The sequence below is a fragment of the Pongo pygmaeus genome, chromosome 3, assembly GCF_028885625.2.
Source record: "Pongo pygmaeus isolate AG05252 chromosome 3, NHGRI_mPonPyg2-v2.0_pri, whole genome shotgun sequence".
Lineage (NCBI taxonomy): Eukaryota > Metazoa > Chordata > Mammalia > Primates > Hominidae > Pongo > Pongo pygmaeus.
This window is the reverse complement of record NC_072376.2, coordinates 156,085,257-156,104,460: the sequence shown is the minus strand read 5'-3', so window position 1 is coordinate 156,104,460 and position 19,204 is coordinate 156,085,257. Positions and strand designations below refer to the sequence as shown.

Here is a 19,204-nt window from a genome sequence, read left to right as displayed (position 1 = left end):
AACTCCTGAGCTCAAGCGATCCTCCCGCCTCGACCTCCCAAAGTGCTGAAATTACAGGCATGAACCCCTGCGCCTGGACTCAAAAGGAGTTTGAATCTTGTAAGAGTTTATTAGAAAATTACTTCAGCATTTTATTATGAATAATAGATATTTTCCATAAGGTGCTGCTAATTACATAACTCAGAGTTCTACCTCAGCTCAGGTATGGGCAATTCTCTCTCTCTCTCTCTCCTTTTTGATTTTTTGATAGAGTATTTCTTTTTTGAAGAACCATCTTGATCAAAAAAAAATTTGTCTTATCGCATTCTATCCTAAGTGTATTATGGAGTTTGTTGCTTAGCCACTTTTTACATCTTTCACAAGTGGTGGAAATTAGACATAGATTTAATTTGCACCATTACAATTGGCAGCAATATTTTTATCCACATTGTTAGTAGGCCATTAAGCCATTTTCTAGTTAACATTTCTAAAATCAGTATATGTCTTACAACTGAATATATATACGCTCCCATGCATACACCCACAGCCACCCTCCACACCCAATAGAGCCATTGTTGTATTGATGTTAGGTCTTAAATAAACTTAAAAAGTACATACAGCATTACACAAACTGGCCCATGTTGCTTTTCATTGTTAGCTTCCTGAAAGTAGGCTGTTTTTTGGGTTTCTTCATTGTTTAATCTCTTTCTTGTGCCTCAACTCTCAGGAGGGTAAGATAATATAGTCTAGTCTCCATTCTGTGAGAAGCTCTCACTGTTTGTTGATTGGAGTGAGAAAGGGGAAGGGATGATTTTTTTCCTTCTTGGTTGGAGAAACAGGAGTGGCTGCCGCGCTGTGCTCCATATGGTATACCTTCTTCCCATACTGGTGATTCCTGGTTGCTTGGGAGCCTCTTCTCATGATGGAGATTCCGCCCATCCCTGTCTTGGGTTTGCAGTAGTTAATAACTCTATTCTTTCTTTCTTTGGGCGAGGCTACCTGAGTGTGTTTTTAGTCCGTGAGTGTGGAGGAAGGGAAATTGCCTTCATTAGTTCAGCCTTGTGGTAAAAACAAAACAAAACAAGACCCTCCCCCCAGCCTCCCCTCATCCCACCCCCCAAAAAAAGCTATAGAAAAAAATCAAGTTTTACCCTGCCAAGGTGATTGGTTCTTAGTAGTACTCTGGGTTATTATTCTGTTAAAGATGTCTCTCTCTCTTTTCTATCTGAATTATATTATGAAAGGTCCCGTTCCAGCTGGGGGCGGTGGCACACGCCTGTAATCCCAGCACTTTGGGGAGGCCGAGGCAGGCGGATCATGAGGTCAAGAAATGGAGACCATCCTGGCCAACGTGGTGAAACCCCGTCTCTACTAAAAATATAAAAATTAGCCGGGCGTGATGGTGCATGCCTGTAGTCCCAGCTACTCGGGAGGCTGAGGCAGGAGAATCACTTGAATCCCGGAAGGCAGAGGTTGCAGTGAGCCGAGATCGCACCACTGCACTCCAGCCTGGCAACAGAGCGAGACTCCGTCAAAAAAAAAAAAAAAAAAGAAAGAAAGAAGGAAAGAAACAAAGAAAAATTCCCCTTCTGTAATCCCTTAATCACAGACCAGGCTCCTGAAGGAAAGTCATGAGGGCTGACTAAAAACCCTGCAGTGCTGCATATTGTATGCCTCATAGTATTGGGTGTGGTGCTTGACGCACACTTAGCAATGGCATCACATTTTGCTAGTGGTGGGTGCGTGTGGCAGGACTGGTGGCAGACAGGGCTTCTTATCAATATCACCACTGCCAGGAACTACTATTCATCAATCTTGCTATTCTAGAAATGAGATTTTCTCAGTATACTCAGAAATAATTTGCTGCTCCATTGAAGACTCATATTGACAAAATTCACATGATTTTAATAGATATACAAGAATGCTAATTAATTTATATTGGAGCACACCTGTTTGTGTAGTAACAAGAATACTCATAATCCTCTCTCCAAGACACCCTCCTTTCTAGTTATCCAGGAATCTGAAAAACTGAACTATTAACTTGGAGGATAGCTTGTATACCAGGCATCAGAATGAAAGCATAGAGTCAATATTTGGGGAAAATATTTTATCTAAGCTTTAGGAAATAAAAATGAAATCTCACTAGCCTATTTCTTTACCAAAAGTTGTTTTACTGATTGCAGTTGATTAAGATAATTAGTGCCCAAGAGAAAATTGGAATTAGGAAGCAGATAAAAAGGGGTTGAAGAGGGAGCTTACTATTGCAAGAAAAATCATGACATGACCATCTTATTAGTGATTAAAATCCATACATCCAAGGATTTTCCAAGAGCCCCAAACAAAATAATTATCAGCTAGAAATAGACTTAAAAAATCTTGCCTGGGCCTCAGATTTAAAATACAAAAAAATACTCAAGGAAGTAATTGTGAATAGAAGTAAAACATTACAAGAAACTACTTGAATATTAGAAATGTGATGAATTTTAAAAAGTGGTATAACTGAAAAAAATGACAAACCCATTTTTTTCTTTTTTCTTTTCTTCTTTTTCTTTTTTTTTTTTTTTTAACAAAAATAGAGACTTGTGAATGAATCTGTGCCAAGTTTGTTTAAAATGCCTACTTAAACAAGTGGGGATGTCAGAATGTCTGTAATTACTATTTCTGAATTTCCTGTAGAGCCTATTTTGCAATACTGTGTTTGGAAGTCTTTTACCCCAGTTTGTGAGGAGATGAGGAAACAAAGGAAATAAGCAGGCATGAAAAAAGAAAAGATTTAAAAATATAAGAATAAGAGATCTGAGTTGTACAAACACTTGAGATCATTAACATATATAACAGCTCTGTGCCATAAGAAAGTAATGGCTGAGCAGATAAATAATACAATCTGATTTTTTTGGTCTGAGAATAAAATAGTCATTGAATTTAATGAAAGACAGACATTCAGACAAACTGTTTGGATGAAAAAGGAGGGAGGAAAAGCAAGGCTTTAAAGGAAAAAAAAATCCAAATAGGCACCATAATATTGGGAAAGAGAAATTATGTAAACATCAACAAATTTGGATCTGCTATTACATTGTATCTTTTACATATTAGTGATTTTGAGAGAAATGTCAAGTTATCTTTGGTTTCTTGCCTATAAAAATGGGAAAAATATGCTCTTGGAATGGAGATTATGTCATGCTTCATGCTGTATCCTCAGCACCTAGAAAAACATGTAGCCTCAAGCAGGCCATCCAGGAATATTTTTTAACTAAATGAATAAAACTAGCAGTGAGTCTCACCTGACATCTTCAGGAGGATGTCAGGATCATCATGTTACATATGGTCAGAATGATGTACAATCATCAAAATTGTGTGAAGGAGTTTCAAATCTGTAAACAACAGGTAAATGAGGAGCTCTGTTAGAGATGAAGTCACAGCTCAATGGGAAGGGAAGTTGTCAATGCAGGGTGAGACTGGGCAGATCAGGAACTGACTGTGTAAAAAATGGTCACCTTCAATAATCATTGGAGAAATGCAAATCAAAACCACAATAAGATGCCGTCTCACACTAGTCAGAATGGCTATTACTAAAAAAATCAAAAAATGACACATGCTAGCAAGGTTGCAGAGAAAAGAGAATGCTTATACACTGCTGGTGGGAGTATAAATTAGTTCAAGCATTATGGAAAGCAGTGTGGCTATTACTCAAAGACCTAAAGACAAAAATACCATTAAACCTAGCAATCCCATTACTGGGTATATATCCAAAGGAATATAAATCATTCTACTATAAAGACATATACACATGTATGTTTACTGCAGCACTATTCACAATAGCAAAGACATGGAATCAACCTAAATGCCCATCAGTGACAGATTGCATAAAGAAAATATGGTACATATATACCATGGAATACTATGCAGCCATAAAAAGAACAAGATTATGTCCTTTGCAGCAACATGAATGGAACTAGAGGCCATTATCCTTAGAAAACTAATGCAGGAACAGAAAACCAAATACCACATGTTCTCACTTACAAGTAGGAGTTAAATAACGAGAACACATGTACACATAGAGAGGAACAACACACACTGGGGTCTGCTGGATGGTGGAAGGTGTGAGGAGGGAGAGGGTCAGAAAAAAATACCTATCGGGTACTATGCTTATTGCCTGAATAATGAAATAATCTGTACACTAAACCCTTGTGACACGAGTTTACCAATATAACAACCTGTACATGTACCCCTGAACCTAATAAAAATTAAAAGAAAGAAAATGTTTAGGCAGACAAGTCATTGGAAAGCTCTTCATAAACAAGTTTTAGGAGAACTAAATTTATGTTCATACTGATTATAAGAACATGAAAGTGATTTTTGTTTTTCTAGGAACAGAAACAAACAATTGCTATTTAAAAAAGCAAACAAACACCACCTCTGGATTGATGGTTGTCAAAGAGAAACCTATATATATTAAAATACTTGTGTTATTTTCATTGCTATCATACTGACAAACCTCACCACTTGTACCGACTTTGAAATAGCACTGAAGCAAGAGCAAAATGGTTTTATTTATTCATTTTTGGATGGGTGCTAAGGATATTTTTATCCATAGTCAAGAACTAATTTAAAAGCATATTATTTGGTATGGAGGTGGCATGAAATAAAAAGAATACTAAAAGTTTCTATTTGTTCAGTTAAAAATTGGGAACAGACAAAGTAAATAACATATGTACCACAGTTAAGTAAATAACATATGTACCACAGTTATAGGTTATGGAAATTTAAGAAGAAAATAAATACCTAGGGAAAAGAAAGGAATAAACTCCATGAGAGAAAAAAGAAAAGGGATAGGGATGCTTGTAGGGGAGCAAACTTTCATCCTGAATGGTCCTGGCAGATGGTATCGGTGCTAACTGGCTGGATAGAGACTGAGGGGATGGAGACTTGTTCTATCTGGAAGTACGGAAGTGACTCAGTGCTAGCTCTTTGCTTCTATGGGACTAGGACCTTGTGTTGCCAGATCTTGTTTGTTTTTAAGAGGCATCTGAAATATGGAATGTTTTTAACATTCATACTTTATTTACATGTTGACATCAATTTTAGACTTTGAGAAACAGGGAGCACTCCATATAAAAGTATATATTTGAGGGTTGGATTCTTTAAGGCAAAGAGAGAATGATGGAAAAAGGCATAGGAATTTTGAGGTAAGAGGGGAAAGTGGAAGACAGCCAGGCAAGGAAAAGCAGAAATGAGAATGAGAGAGAGTAAGTGAAATATAAGGGCCTTTATCTCTTGCTCACCCTACCTAGTCTCCATCTCCACACACCTGCTCATCTAGACAGGAAACACCCTTTCCAAAGCCTCAGCTCCTTAAATCAGCTCAAGCATCTGCTCATTTGAGGCAGCGTCATTTTCCTCTTCCTCACCAAGTTGTTGGGTGAAAATGTACACCATGACCTTTAAGTGGTCCCACCAGTTCCACAGGTAGCATCCACAAGTTCTGCTGATGGTTTTGGACATTCTTTCAAAAGCTCCACACATTAGCCAGGCCTGGTAGCATGGGACCATAGACCCAGCTACTAAGGAGGCTGAGACAGGAGGATCCCTTGAGCCCAGAGGTTGAAGGCTGCAGTGAGCCTTGATTGTGCCACTGCACTCTAGCCTGGGTGACAGAGTGAGGACCTGTCTAAAAAATTTTTTAAAATGTCCCTCAAAATTCTTTTTTAACTGGCCTAATAAAATTTGGTTGGTATATGACCTGGCATTCCTTCTGGGCCTTGCAGTTCTTTCTAGTTGAGCTAGCTTTCTAGTCTTTGAAAGGTTATTTCCTCTTATTTATCTCTCTCTTTATTTTCCCCATTTTTCCCCTCACTCCTTTCCTCCTTTCTTCCTTTCCTTTCTCCCTCCTTTCCCGCTTTCCTTTCCCTTCCCTTCCCTTCCTTTCCCTTCCTTCTCTCCTTTCTCCCTTCTTCTCTTCTCTACTTTAAAAAACTTCTTTTGCAAATAGCTCTCTTAAATGGAAAAATCTGCTTTCACATTCCGTTAGCCTTGCTGCATACACAGACACACAGGCTTGGCATTTAAAATTTGACATACATTTATCTTGGGTTTACAATGAACTCTTCACAAATGTTTTTCAACTTCCTGTGGGTTATTGAATTTTTAAATGCTATTATGCAATTTTTCCCCTGACTAATCTTTAAAGATTTTTCATGTTCTTCTTCTATAATTAAATAACTAGGATGAATTTTTTTTTTCATTTTGCTTTCTCTCTTTCACTGGTTTGCTCAATTTAGGTGGCATCATCACGAATATGTATCTACGGCTCACACCACAATGCACTGTGCAAGGTGATGGTGATCTAGGGAACACTGTGATATTGTTCTTGTTTTCAAGTTGCCTGTAATCAATTTGGGATTGATCAAGATGGGAGAAAAGATACACATGAAAAGATAAATGATGATAGAAACTCATATATGCCAGGTGGCAGAAAAGTAGATGAATACTAAAGGAATTCAGTTGCTGAATGATTATTAGTTTGCCTGGGATAATCAGAGGAGGAAGGGTAGAAGCAAACACTCACTGAGCGTTTACTCTGTGATAGGCATTTCCCATGTGCCATTTTTCTTTTCTGTGTGTGTGTGTGTGTGTGTGTGTGTGTGTGTGTTTTGTGTTTGTTTGTTTTACGACAGAGTTTCATCCTTGCTGCCCAGGCTGGAATGCAATGGCATGGTCTCTGCTCATTGCAACCTCCGCCTCCCAAGTTCAAGCAATTCTCCTGCCTCATCCTCCCAGGTAGCTGGGATTACCAGGTGCCAGCCACCATGCCCGGCTAATTTTTTTATTTTTAGTACAGATGGGGTGTTACCATGGTGGCCAGGCTGGCCATTTTTCATTACTTAACTTTTTCAAAAAACTGGTGTAGTTCTAATGTTTTTCAAAATGATGAATCTAAGACTCAGATGGATCAAAGTGACTTTCCCAAGAACACAGAGCTAGTAACCTGAAGATCCAGGATCTGGAAGAAATAGTCATGACATGTTTGGGAGTCTGAGAGAGGAAGAGGATCCTTATGGGGTATAGGAGAGAGAAAAGTTTCAATGATAAAAACTGGATTGTACAATACTTGGAATGCCAACTTCTTAGTGTATACTTAGTGTGCACTAGAAGACGGTTCTATTCTAGTGAAATACTGTGCTACTTTACACAGGTAACATATCTGCTAAAATATTCCAATTTCAAATAGCAGTTTAGAAAATACATTCTACACATCTTTTTATCTATCAATTACTGGTCTAGATATCTACCCTGCAGAAATACTGGCATAGTGCACATATAAGGGGTTTATTATAGCCATTGCTTATAATAGTGAAAAGAGCGGAATTAACCTATGTGGCAGAGACTGGCTAGATGCATATAAAGCTTGTTTCCACTTCCTGGCACGAACTCAACCACATTTCCCAGACCTTTTGGTGGTCTATATGACCAGATCTTGCCAACAGAACTTGAGTAGGAGAGATAAATCACTTCCAGTGCAAGCAAGGCATAGAAGAGTGGGTGTGGCTTCACCTTTTCTCTTTCTTCTTGTCTGCTGGGTAAGGAAGGAGCCTGAGGCCTGAAGGGCCATGGTAAGAAGAACACCCCCTGTGACACACTGGATTGTGATGTGAGTTCAGCCATAAACTTTACTACTCAAAGTTTCAGCATTGTTTGTTTTAGGTGTTAGCCTATCATAATTAGTAAAAGCCGATATACATCTACAGGAATGACTTAATAACTTAGGCTTACTTCCATATTATGGACAGCTATGTGGCAGGTTGCAAGCATTGGGCAGATTTTTGATCCTGTCATAGAAACATCTCCAAGATATGTTGGTAAGCATGAAAAGCATTTCACAAAATAGTATGTGTAGTATCCCACTTATAAACACCTGCCATCTCAAACTGTTTGTGTGTATGTGTATGAGAACGCATACATAGAAAAACAGTTAAAAGAATACTGGACTTGAACAAAGGGGACCTTCACATTTTGCTCTATCTACCGTATTATTGGAATTTTTAAGGATAAAAACGTATGTATTATTTTTTAAATATAAAAGCCAAAAAGTTGTTCAGACATTTTTACAGGCTTGTTGTAAGGCTCAATTAATATAATAATTATAAAAATTATTAGGAGAAGTGCTAAATATATACCAGATGTTTTTATTTTGACAAACCTTTTCAAATATCTCTTGCTAAGATGTCTACTTAGATTTCTAACCAAGCTATAATTTTTTGTACCATAGGAACATTTTTCAAAGTTTCAGGTTGCTAGGCTATCTCAGCTGCTTAGTAAAGAATCACTGTGGTTACAATTTGAGATGCCTCCTGTCCTTTCGTGCTTTTTGCCTCACTCATTTTCCTCTCCCACTCAGTTCTTCTAGAGAGCAAATATTATTAGAGGGAGGGAAAGAGTTCTCTTTCCTCTGAGAGTGGCATATAAACTTTTTCCCAATTAAATAAAAAGATTCATAAATGGGGTTAAGAGGTGCTCACGTGACAGGAGTTTTCAGTTGTCTGCTTTGGAAAGAGAGGTGGTAAATAATGAGGATGTAATAATGTCAGAAGGAGCAGCAGATAATTCTAGTTGATTGGGAGACTTGAAGGCAAATGGAAGTTGTTCTTCTAATTAGTTTAAATAGCAATTAATTCAGAGGCAATTGGTAAGTAGACCAGAGCATAGGTGTAAATGAAAGTCCCCAATAAGAAGAAACTAGAGGAAGCAGCATGGACATGCATCAGAACTTGCCTGGATTTGAATCTTGATTTAGTTAACTACATCATACGCAATTTGGCAGGATAAAATGTTTTTCAAATACTTAAGACTGTGTTTGATACCCATGAGACACTCCATCAGTGTTTTTAAAAATGGGTTTTTAAGAACTGATTTTTAATGAGTATTACACTTAAAAATTATTGTTTATGTCACTATTCTGCTAAACAACTTTCTGTTTGTGAGGGTCATTCTCTTGTTTAGCCAATTTTATTTTGTTTTATATTTTATTTTATTATTTTGAGACAGGGTCTTGCTCTGTTGCCCAGGCTGGAGTGCAGTGGCACGATCACAGCTCACTGCACCCTCAAATTCCCAGACTCAGGAGATCTCCTCACCTCAGCCTCCCAAGTATCTGGGACTACAGGGATGTGCCACCACAGGCAGCTAATTTTTTTTGGGGGTAGAGACAGGGTTTTGCCATGTTGCCCAGGCAGGTCTCAAACTCCTAAGCTGAAGACATCTGCCTGCCTCCATGTCGCGAAGTGGTGGGATTACAGGTGTGAGCCACCGCACCCGGCCTCATCAGTTTTCATTAGTAGGAAATCTTAGGACCTGAGAGGAGGAGGAGGAAGGGAGACTGAGAAGAACAATGAAAGGATGAGGAGGAGATGAAGGAAAGAAAAGGATAAAATGGAGAAGGGTAATAGGAGGAAGAATGGGAGAGGAAGGGGACAGAATAAAGTGAAAGAGAAGGAGGAGAAATAAATGTGATTAAAGTCGCTTTTATTTGTGTGTCTAGATCACAAAAATGTTTTTTTAATGAGATAATAGGATAAAATTATTTCTGTTTTTAATGTAAATTTTTATGACAACTTTTACTTTTACATTGTCTAATTAGCTCGCAACTTATTCCCAGAAGTAATGTCTCAGTGGTATTATTATTTATAATGCTACCTATTTTATTAAAATTTAAATTTTCTTTGATTGTCCTGGCATTAATTTGCTAATCACATAAAAATATCTATGTATCAATATTTTCTGCTAGAAAGTTTAGAAAAGGTGTGGTTCAAATGTACTGATATATTGATAAAAATAAAATAAATTATTAAAAGATTACATCTAATTTTTTTTTTTTTGAGATGGAGTCTCGCTGTGTCGCCCAGGCTGGAGTGCAGTGGCACAACCTCAGCTCACTGCAAGCTCCGCCTCCCTGGTTCACGCCATTCTCCTGCCTCAGCCTCCTGAGTAGATGGGACTGCAGGTGCCCGCCACCATGCCCGGCTAAGTTTTTGTATTTTTAGTAGAGACAGGGTTTCACTGTGTTAGCCAAGATGATCTCGATCTCCTGACCTCATTATCTGCCCGCCTCGGCCTCCCAAAGTGCTGGGATTACAGGCGTGAGCCACCGCGCCTGGCCTACATTTATTTATTTTATTTTATTTTATTTTTTTCACAGAAGAAATTATTTTTCGGAAAGTAAAGGATACATTCATTCTTTGCCTGGAAAAAGTGATTTTCCCATGGGACTCCAGGCCCTGCCTGGCGAAGTTCTGGGGGCAGATGTTAGAGGAACCTGTGGCCCTCAGTGGGACAGAGAGCACAGACATTTGGCTGGAAAAGCACTTACATGATTAACACATTTCCTGTAGCAAAAGTTCAGAAGTTCTTTTTATCCTGAAGATCTTTCTGGTGTCCAAGAAAACATTTATCATTGAAGATAATTTGAATTTGCTAATTGAGCCCTAGGCCAATTGTTTTTTCACACAACTGAGATGACAGAAATTGGAAGCCAATCTCAAGTACTCCTTGGCCACACTCCCATCCTTGTACATGGTGAGATCTTTTAAAATTCTCTCCAGGCCTGATGTATCAAAGGCCATAACCATCCCTAAGCCCAGCATTTGTGCAGTGTTTTTTCCTCCTGTCCATACGCCTTGGAGGCTGGGCTGCCAGCCACCTCCACCCCTCCCCGCCCCTCTGTGCTACATGCCACTGACTCCAAGGCAGCAGCAGGCTCTCACCTCCAGCAAATCCACAGCACTGCTGTTGCCTTGTCAGGGAGGAGGACCAGGTAAACCGCAGGCCTCTTCCCTCAGGTATCAGGCCCCATGTTTTGATGGCCTTTCTTTGGCAAAGGTCACCTCTAGCCCCTCCATGAAGCATTTGGTCCTTGAACATTACGAACTACAGTGTATATAGAGTGTTATTTTAGGGGCATCACCCGAAAGAAAAAGACTGAGCCACATTCTCATGCTGTGACACTACAGTTCCTAAAAACTGAGTTAGGGAAGCAGCAGGGAACACCCTGTGCCAAATAGTACAGGAGCTGCTGCTCTCAGCAGCGCTGGCCTGGCGACTGTGCAGCTTCAGATAGATATCCATGCTGGTGTCTCAGCAACAGGCACCCATCCTCCTCTCCAGATGCTGGCCAGCAAGTGCTCCTTCCAAGGAAGCCTCCTGGGAGAATCTAGGGAGCCTTTGAGGAACTGGGCAACGGCCCTGTGTGCATATGCCTAGCTTGAGACATGCCTGTGTGTCAGACTAAGCAGCTCTAAATAAAGATAGGAGCAGAACTGCTCTTTATTCAACAGTGCAGAACTGCCCTTTGTTCAACAGTACAGCAGTTTGGACTTGGGGCTTTTTCAATTCTAGAAATGGCATTGCCTCAAGAAGACTAACCGATGAAGCAAATATGAAGTAGACTTTGTTACAATTGTAATTTGTCACTCTCTAAAACAGGGTAACATGCCAAGACTATTCCACAGCACCTTTGCCAGGGAGACAGAGAACAACCCTTCTCAGAGCCAGTCCCTGCTCCCCAGCAAGCAGGGAAACTGCAACAACCAGGCAACCCACGCCAATCACAGGGGCTCCCACACTACAGGTCCGTTGGCCAAGGCCATTCCTTTCTCTCCAAGCATATCCAACTTGGGGACCCAAGCAGTGCTGCTGTGAAGACATGGCCAGTCCACTAAATGTCTACAAGAAATAACCATCTGTCACATGTAAACATCTTGCTGCTGATCCTCTCTGGATACAAGAGGCTAAGGGTGCTGGTGTTTTCGATTCTGGAGGCTTGGGTTGGGTGAGGCCATTCCTCAGGGTCACTGCAATTGAGAACACCGTGGTGACTTCTGAAACGTGTCCATCCTTCCCAGGACACAAAATGCAGCACCCCTAGGATGTGACCAGTGACAGCTGATGCACTTCAAGAGCTAATTGCAAAAGCTGGGCAGGTTCTTTAAAAACAAAGGTTAGTTCCCTGGCTGGGTGGTCTGACTGAACTGGCTGTCTGAAGAGGTTGTGGTTGGCACTGGAATTCCTCACCTGGAGATTTCCCCGGGCATTGTACTCATTGCCATGGAACCACTGGGGACAGGAGTTGTGTTCATGCTATTAGGGTCTCGCCAGTAGCCTGTATTTTAAAATAGACCAAATGAAAGATGGGCAAAACAATCCCAACTAGAAGCATGATAAAAAAAGACATTCCATCACTGAATTCCACAGTCTGCACCGTTTGTTGGCATCTTTCGAGGAGCTGGGAGCAGTTGCTGATAGGAGGGTCTCTATGCAGTAACTTTCCCATAAAAAGATTTCTGACTGCAATGCACACTCAATATTCTGGTCAATCTCCTTAAAGAAATCCATCAGTTGACTGGTGTGGGCATCAGTGTCTGTGACTGCTATCTGGATTTGGCAGTTCTATGGTCACTTAGGTCTCTGAAAATGAGCTCAGAAGGGGTTTTAGTTCTTTGTGAGTCTCTGTTAGGATCCCATTGTTTTTCACTGGAATCGTAATGGATTCCAAGGCATGTAAGTCTGAAAAGTCAACAACTCTCATGAAGTTGTTGACTTTGATATCTGTGACTTTGCAGCTGTCCTGCAAAGCCAGCTTGTTGAGGCTGTCCTCCTGGGCCAGCCCCTGCTGCAGTGGCACTGGCGCCTGCTCCTGGCTGGTGGGGCTGGTAGGCACTGCTCTTCAGGGCTCATTGTCCCAGGCCGCAGAACCACAGGGTGTGAGGGTGAGTTCCTCAGAGGAGTGCCCATTGGCATTCTTTTTTTGTTTTGTTTTTTGAGATGGAGTCTCACTCTGTTGCCCAGGCTGGAATGCAGTGGCGTGATCTCAGCTCACTGCAACCTCTGCCTTCTCAGTTCAAGTGATTCTCCTGCCTTAGCCTCCCTAGTAGCTGGGATTACAGGCATGTGCCACCACACTCGGCTAATTTTTGTATTTTTAGTAGAGACAGGGTTTCACCATGTTGGTCAGGCTGGCCCCTTCTGTGAAAGGAGGGGGTTCCTAAATGAAAGCTCACACAAAAACGCACGCGGAGCAGCCAACCCCAAGGCTTGTAAGGGCGGGGCCCCAACATTCCACAAAGGCAGAACCTCAGCCACGTGGGGTCAGCCTTGGACACTCAGGGTCACCGCCCGTCCAGCTGCAGAAGGGTCGCCCAGGAGCCCGGGAATGGTGGCTTGGCCCCAAACCAAGGAGCGAGACAGACTGGGAAGCTGAGCCCACACAGACCCCCTAGCCAGGACTGTGGACCTCTCCTCCAGGCCAGGTACCTCAGCCAAATTTAAATTTATATTGTTGGAATTGTTAGTGACAGAATATACAGGTCTTATATAGGTTGGTGCAAAAGTAATTGCGATTTTTGCCGTTACTTTTAATAGAGCTCGTTGAGATGCCATGGTTTGTGATTTGTTGGTTGCATTGACTATTTCTCTTGTTTTCTCAATTCCCCATACCACACAAGAACTATTTTAGGTGTGTTTGTGTCTTAATATTAACTGTGCCATTTACCATTGCTACTTTATGTGTTTAGGTTTGTTGATTAAATGTTCAAAAAATTTCTGTGTGCTGCCCAACTTGATCTTGCAAGTGATTACTGGTAGGTAGTGAAAGTCTGACTGTATAACTTTTAAGTCCTTATCACATATGTAAGAGAAGTCTACACAATTATTCCTCATTAATATAAAGTTAGAAATATTAAGAATTCTCATATTTGAAGATAACATAAAGTACAATTTAAAGAAGTAAACTTGTAAATTCACTTGAGAACTACTATTAGTGACCTTCACTATCACACCATTTGGTGTGCAAGTTAAATTGCTATCTTAGAGTCAAAAAAATTTCCTTGATTAGAATGCATCTGCTGGAATACAACTCAGTGTCTTTGGGCCAACTGGCTTATTGTAGAATGAATAAAGAAAAGGCAAATGTAAATTAAGGGTCACGATATCAGCCATATGAGCACAAAATGTTATGGTGAAACTCAAGTAAGAAAATAGGCCAGGCATGGTGGCTCATGCCTATAATCCCAGCACTTTGGGAGGCTGAGGTGGGAGGACCACTTGAGGTCAGGAGTTCGAGACCAGCCTGGCCAATATGGCAAAACCTTGTCTCTACAAAAACTACAAAAATTAGCTGGGCGTGGTGTTGTGTGCCTGAAATTCCAGCTACTCGGGAGGCTGAGGCATGAGAATGGCTTGAACCCAGGAGGTGGAGAGGTTGCAGTGAGCCGAGATCTCACCACTGCCCTCCAGCCTGGGTGATGGAATGAGACTCTGTCTCAAAAAAAAAAAAAAGTGCGTGAAAATACTTTGCAAACACAAGGCATATAAGCCTTGATGAACATGGTTGATGGAAGATATTTCTGACGGCCTATAGGCAACTCAGAGGCATTTTCTTTCTTCTAGAATCTTCCCTGTTTAGTGGAAATTGGATGCCTGGAAACAAAATTTTCAGAATCCTGGCCAGCAGAATTCTGGGTTAGATTCTATCAATGAGAGGCATCTGTGTGTTATTTGAAAGACTAAAGACTGCTTCAGCAGCGGTGGATGGATTCATGAGGAGCAATCTGAGAGAGGCCTTTTTGTAGAGGTCTCTGGGCATTTACTTGAATATCACCCACCATGGAGCAAGAAGACCTATGTTCATTGCCAGCTATATCCTGCAATGCTTGTAACCTTTGAAGTTTCTGAAAGACACTGGTGACCCTGAGAGTTAGTGCTGGCTTTTTCTGACCTTCATTCCACCAGTCCTTCCACTGATTTTGTAATCATCGAAGTTACCAGATGTAACATCCTATTGCTTGAAACAGGTAAAATGAATTTTGCTTTTCTGAATGAATCCTGGCTGATTTGGGAAATAAGTTTTACAATCAAATATGTGACTATTTATTTTCTTTTTATTTGTGTATTATTTATAATATATTTAAGGCGTACAAGTGCAGATTTCTTACATGTATATATTGCATAGTGGTGAAGTCTGGGCTTTTAGTGTACCCATCAACCAAATAGTGAACATCGTACCCAATAGGTAATTTTTAAGCCCTCACCTCCCTCCCATCCTTCCAAATTTTGTAGTCTCCAGTGTCCATAATTCCACTTTGTATGTCCATGTGTACCCATTGTTTAGCTCCTACTTGTAATTAAGAACATGCAATATAAGTTATTTCCCTTAAGACAATGGCCTTCAGTTCCATCTGTGTTGCCGCAAAAGATATAATTTCATTCTTTTTATGGTTGAGTAGTATTTCATAGTGTGTATGTGTATAAATAAAATATTTTCTTTATCTAAAATATTAAAATATTTTCTTTATTCAATCCTCTGTTAATGGACACTTTGGTTGATTCCATATATTTGATACTGTAAATATTTGATATTGTAAAATGCTGCAATAAACATATTGGTGCAGGTATTTTTTTTTTTTGAGACAGTTTCACTCTTGTCGCCTAGGCTGGAGTGCAATGGTGGAATTTTAGCTCACTGCAACCTCCGCCTCCCAGGTTCAAGAGATTCTCCTGCCTCAGCCTCCCTAGTAGTTGGGATTACAGGCATGTGCCACCATGCCTGGCTAATTTTGTATTTTTAGTAGAGACGGGTTTTCTCCATGTTGGTCAGGCTGGTCTCGAACTCCTGACATCAGGTGATCTGCCTGCCTCAGCCTCCCAAAATATTGGGATTACAGGCATGAACCACCGTGCCTGGCTGCAAGTATCTTTTTGATATAATGATTTATTTTCCTTTGGGCATATACTTAATAGTGGAATTGCTGGATTCAATGGAAGTTCTCATTTTAGCTCTTTGAGAACTCTCCATACTGTTTCCATAAATGTTGTACTAATCTACATCCCACTGACAGTGTATAAGCATTTCCTTTTCTCCACATCCTCACCAACACCTGGTTTATTTTTGACTTTTTAATAATAGCCATTCTGATTGGTGTAAGATAATATCTCATTGTGGTTTTAATTTGCATTTCTCTGATGATTAGTGATGTTGATTTTTTCATATGCTTCTTCATCATTTGTATATCTTCTTTGAAAAATGTCTGTTCATTTCCTTTGCCCATTTTTTAATGGGGCTATTTGTTTTATTGTTGATTTGTTTGAGTTACTTGTAGATCCTGGATATTAGCCCTTTGTCAGATACATAGTTTGCAAATATTTTTTCCCATTCTGTAGGTTTTCTGTTTACTCTATTGATTGTTTCTTTTGCTGTGCAGAAGCTTTTTAGTTTAAGTCCCATTTGCCTATTTTTGTTTTTGTTGCATTTGCTTTTGAGGACTTAGTCATAACTACTTTGCATGGCCACTGTTCAGAAGAGTTTTTCCTAGGTTTTCTTTGAGGGATTTTTATAGTTTCAGGTATTATGTTTAAGTCTTTAATTTTATCCTAAGTTAATTTTTGTGTATGGTGAAAGGTATAGGTCCAGTTTCATTCTTCTGCATATGGTTACCCAATTTTCCCAATACCATTTATTGAATAGGGTGTCCTTCCCCTATGCATAGTTTTGTTGACTTTGTTGAAGATCAGTTGATTGTATGTATTTGGCTTTATTTCTGGGTCCTTTATTCTGTTCCATTGAGATCTGAATGTTTATTTTATTTTATTTTTACCAGCATGGCTATAGTAACCATACTGTTTTGGTTACCATAGCCTTGCTGTATAATTTGAAGTCAGGTAGTGTGATGCCTCCAGATTTGTTCTTTTTGCTTATGATTGCTTTGGCTATTCAGGCTCTTTTTTGTTTCCATATAAATTTTAGAATTTTTTTTTCTAATTCTGTGAGAAATGACATTGGTAATTTGATAGGGATTGTATTACATCTGTAGATTGCTTTGGGCAGTTTAGTCATTTTAACAATAATGATTCTTCTAATCCGTGAGCATGAGATGTTTTTCCATTTGTTTGTATAACCTATGATTTCTTTCATTAGTGTTTTGTAGTTCTTGTAGAGATTTTTCACCTTTCTGGTTAAATATACTCCTAGGTATTTTATTTTATTTTATTTTTTGTAGCTACTGTAAGATTGCATTTTTGACTTGGTTCTCAGCTACATCATTATTGGTGTATAGAATGCTATGGATTTTTGCAGGCTGATTTTTTATCCTGAAGTTTTACTGAATTCATATGTCAATCTAAGAGTTTTTTGGTGGCGTCTTTAGGGTTTTCTAGATATAAGATTATACCATCAGCAAACAGGAATAGTTTGACTTCCTCTTTTCATTTTTAATGCCTTTTATTTTTTTCTCTTGCCTGATTACTCTGGGGAGGACTTCAAGTACTATGTTGAATAACAGTGGTGAAACTGGGCATCCTTTCCTCATTCTAGTCCTTAGAGGGAATGCTTTCAACTTTTTCCTGTTAAATATGTTAGCTGTGGGTTTGTTGCATGTTGCCTTTATTATGTTGAGGTATGTTCCTTCTATGCCTAGTTTGTTGAGGATTTTTGTCATAAAGGGATGCTAAATTTTATTGAATGCTTTTCCTGCATCTATTAAGATGATCATATGATTATTATCCTTAACTCTGTTTATGTGACGTATCACATTGATTTGCAAATGTTGAACAGTCCTTGTGTCCCTGGGATAAATCCCACCTGATCATGATATATTATCCTTGTGATGTCTTGTTGGATGGATTTATTAGTATTTTTTGATGATTTTTGCATCTATGTTCATCAGTGATATTGGTCCGTAGTTTTCTTTTTTTGTGGTGACCTTGTCTGGCTTTGGTATCAGGGTGATATCAGCCTTGAAAAATTAATTAGGGAGAATTCCTTTCTCCTGGATTTTTTGAAATACATTCAGAAGGATTGGCATACGTTCTTTTTTATATGTTTGGTAGAATTTGGCTGTGAATTCATCTGGTCCTGGGCTTTTCTTTTGATGGGAGATTTTTTATAACTGATTCAGTCTTTTTACTCATTATTGGTCCATTCAGGAGTTTCATTTCTTCCTGGTTCAATCTCTGGAGCTTGTATGTTTCAAAGAATTTATCCAATAAAAAGCCATTGAATCCCTCAGGCTCTGTTTCAAATTATAATGCCCTACGTTCCCTCAGGCTCTGTTTCAAATTACAATGCCCACAAGCAACTATCCATCTTCTATCTTCCAATATCACCAGATCAGCATAAGGCAGACAAAATGAAGTTCACCCACAGTCAAGCTTTATGAATATGATCTAGTTCCTGTTTCTTCCTTTCCAAGGGTAACTGTCTCCCGCTTTGCACCTGGGGTGATTAACAGTGAAGACATCAAATTATATAACATTTTCTTTTATATTTGGGGAATTGGGAGGGTATTTGGCATATTTTATATTTGTCTACTTGAGAATAGACAAAGTGACTAGCACTCAAAAATTTTCATGATGTTGTGAAATTATCATCAATTTAATTTTTATCCTGTTAATTTTAACATATTTATTATATCTAGGACTATTTCTATTGATTTCTTTTTTCTCCTGGTTATGAGTCAAATTACATCTAGTAATTTTTTATTGTATGCTTGATACTATAAAAGTCATGTTGAGAGTCAAAATTACGTTGTCTTTCTTTACAAAGGGTCGATTTTTATTTTGGCAGAAAATTGATTTATAGATTTGGTGATACTTTTGAGGCATTGTTTTCAGCTTTGTTTGTGTGGGTCTACAGAGGCCCTACATTATGACTAAGATATGCCCTATTTCTAAGTTATGGCTTTTCCGATGTCACATAAAAAATTGGTTTAAAAGATATTGAATGCTTAGAAAGTTGTATGAAGTCTATGAGTGGTCAGAATCCCAGCATTATATGATCTCTGGAATCTTTATTCAGCTTAAAGACTTCTAGTAGTTGATCCCCATCAGGGCTTGCAGAATTCCACCCTGTGCATATACAACTAAGGATCTGGCCAGGACTCAAGATAACTTCTAATATATTTATGTGTTTCCTTCTTTGCATAACCTCTTCCTCTCTGGCACCCTGTTTAGCCAATTCTTACTGTTTCAGCAATCCTTAACTCTAATATTAATATTATACATTCAGCAAGACTGATTCAGGTTATACCTCTCTCTAAGGCATTTTGAAAGTGTGCATAGAACCAAAACAGGAGCAGAAGTAGAACTTGTGTTATGTGTTTTTCTTCTCCCAAAGATCACTGTCTTATGCTTTCTTTTGTCTAATGCTTGAAAACAACTGCCTCATATATTTGCTCTGCTTTGT

The 19,204-nt window shown here is 39.3% G+C and overlaps 1 pseudogene; it reads right to left on the bottom strand.

Moving 5' to 3' along the window:
- Positions 1-11,969: 11,969 nt before the first annotated feature.
- Positions 11,970-12,762, bottom strand: LOC129034607 (lysM and putative peptidoglycan-binding domain-containing protein 4-like; annotated as a pseudogene).
- Between the last annotated feature and the right edge of the window lie 6,442 nt (positions 12,763-19,204).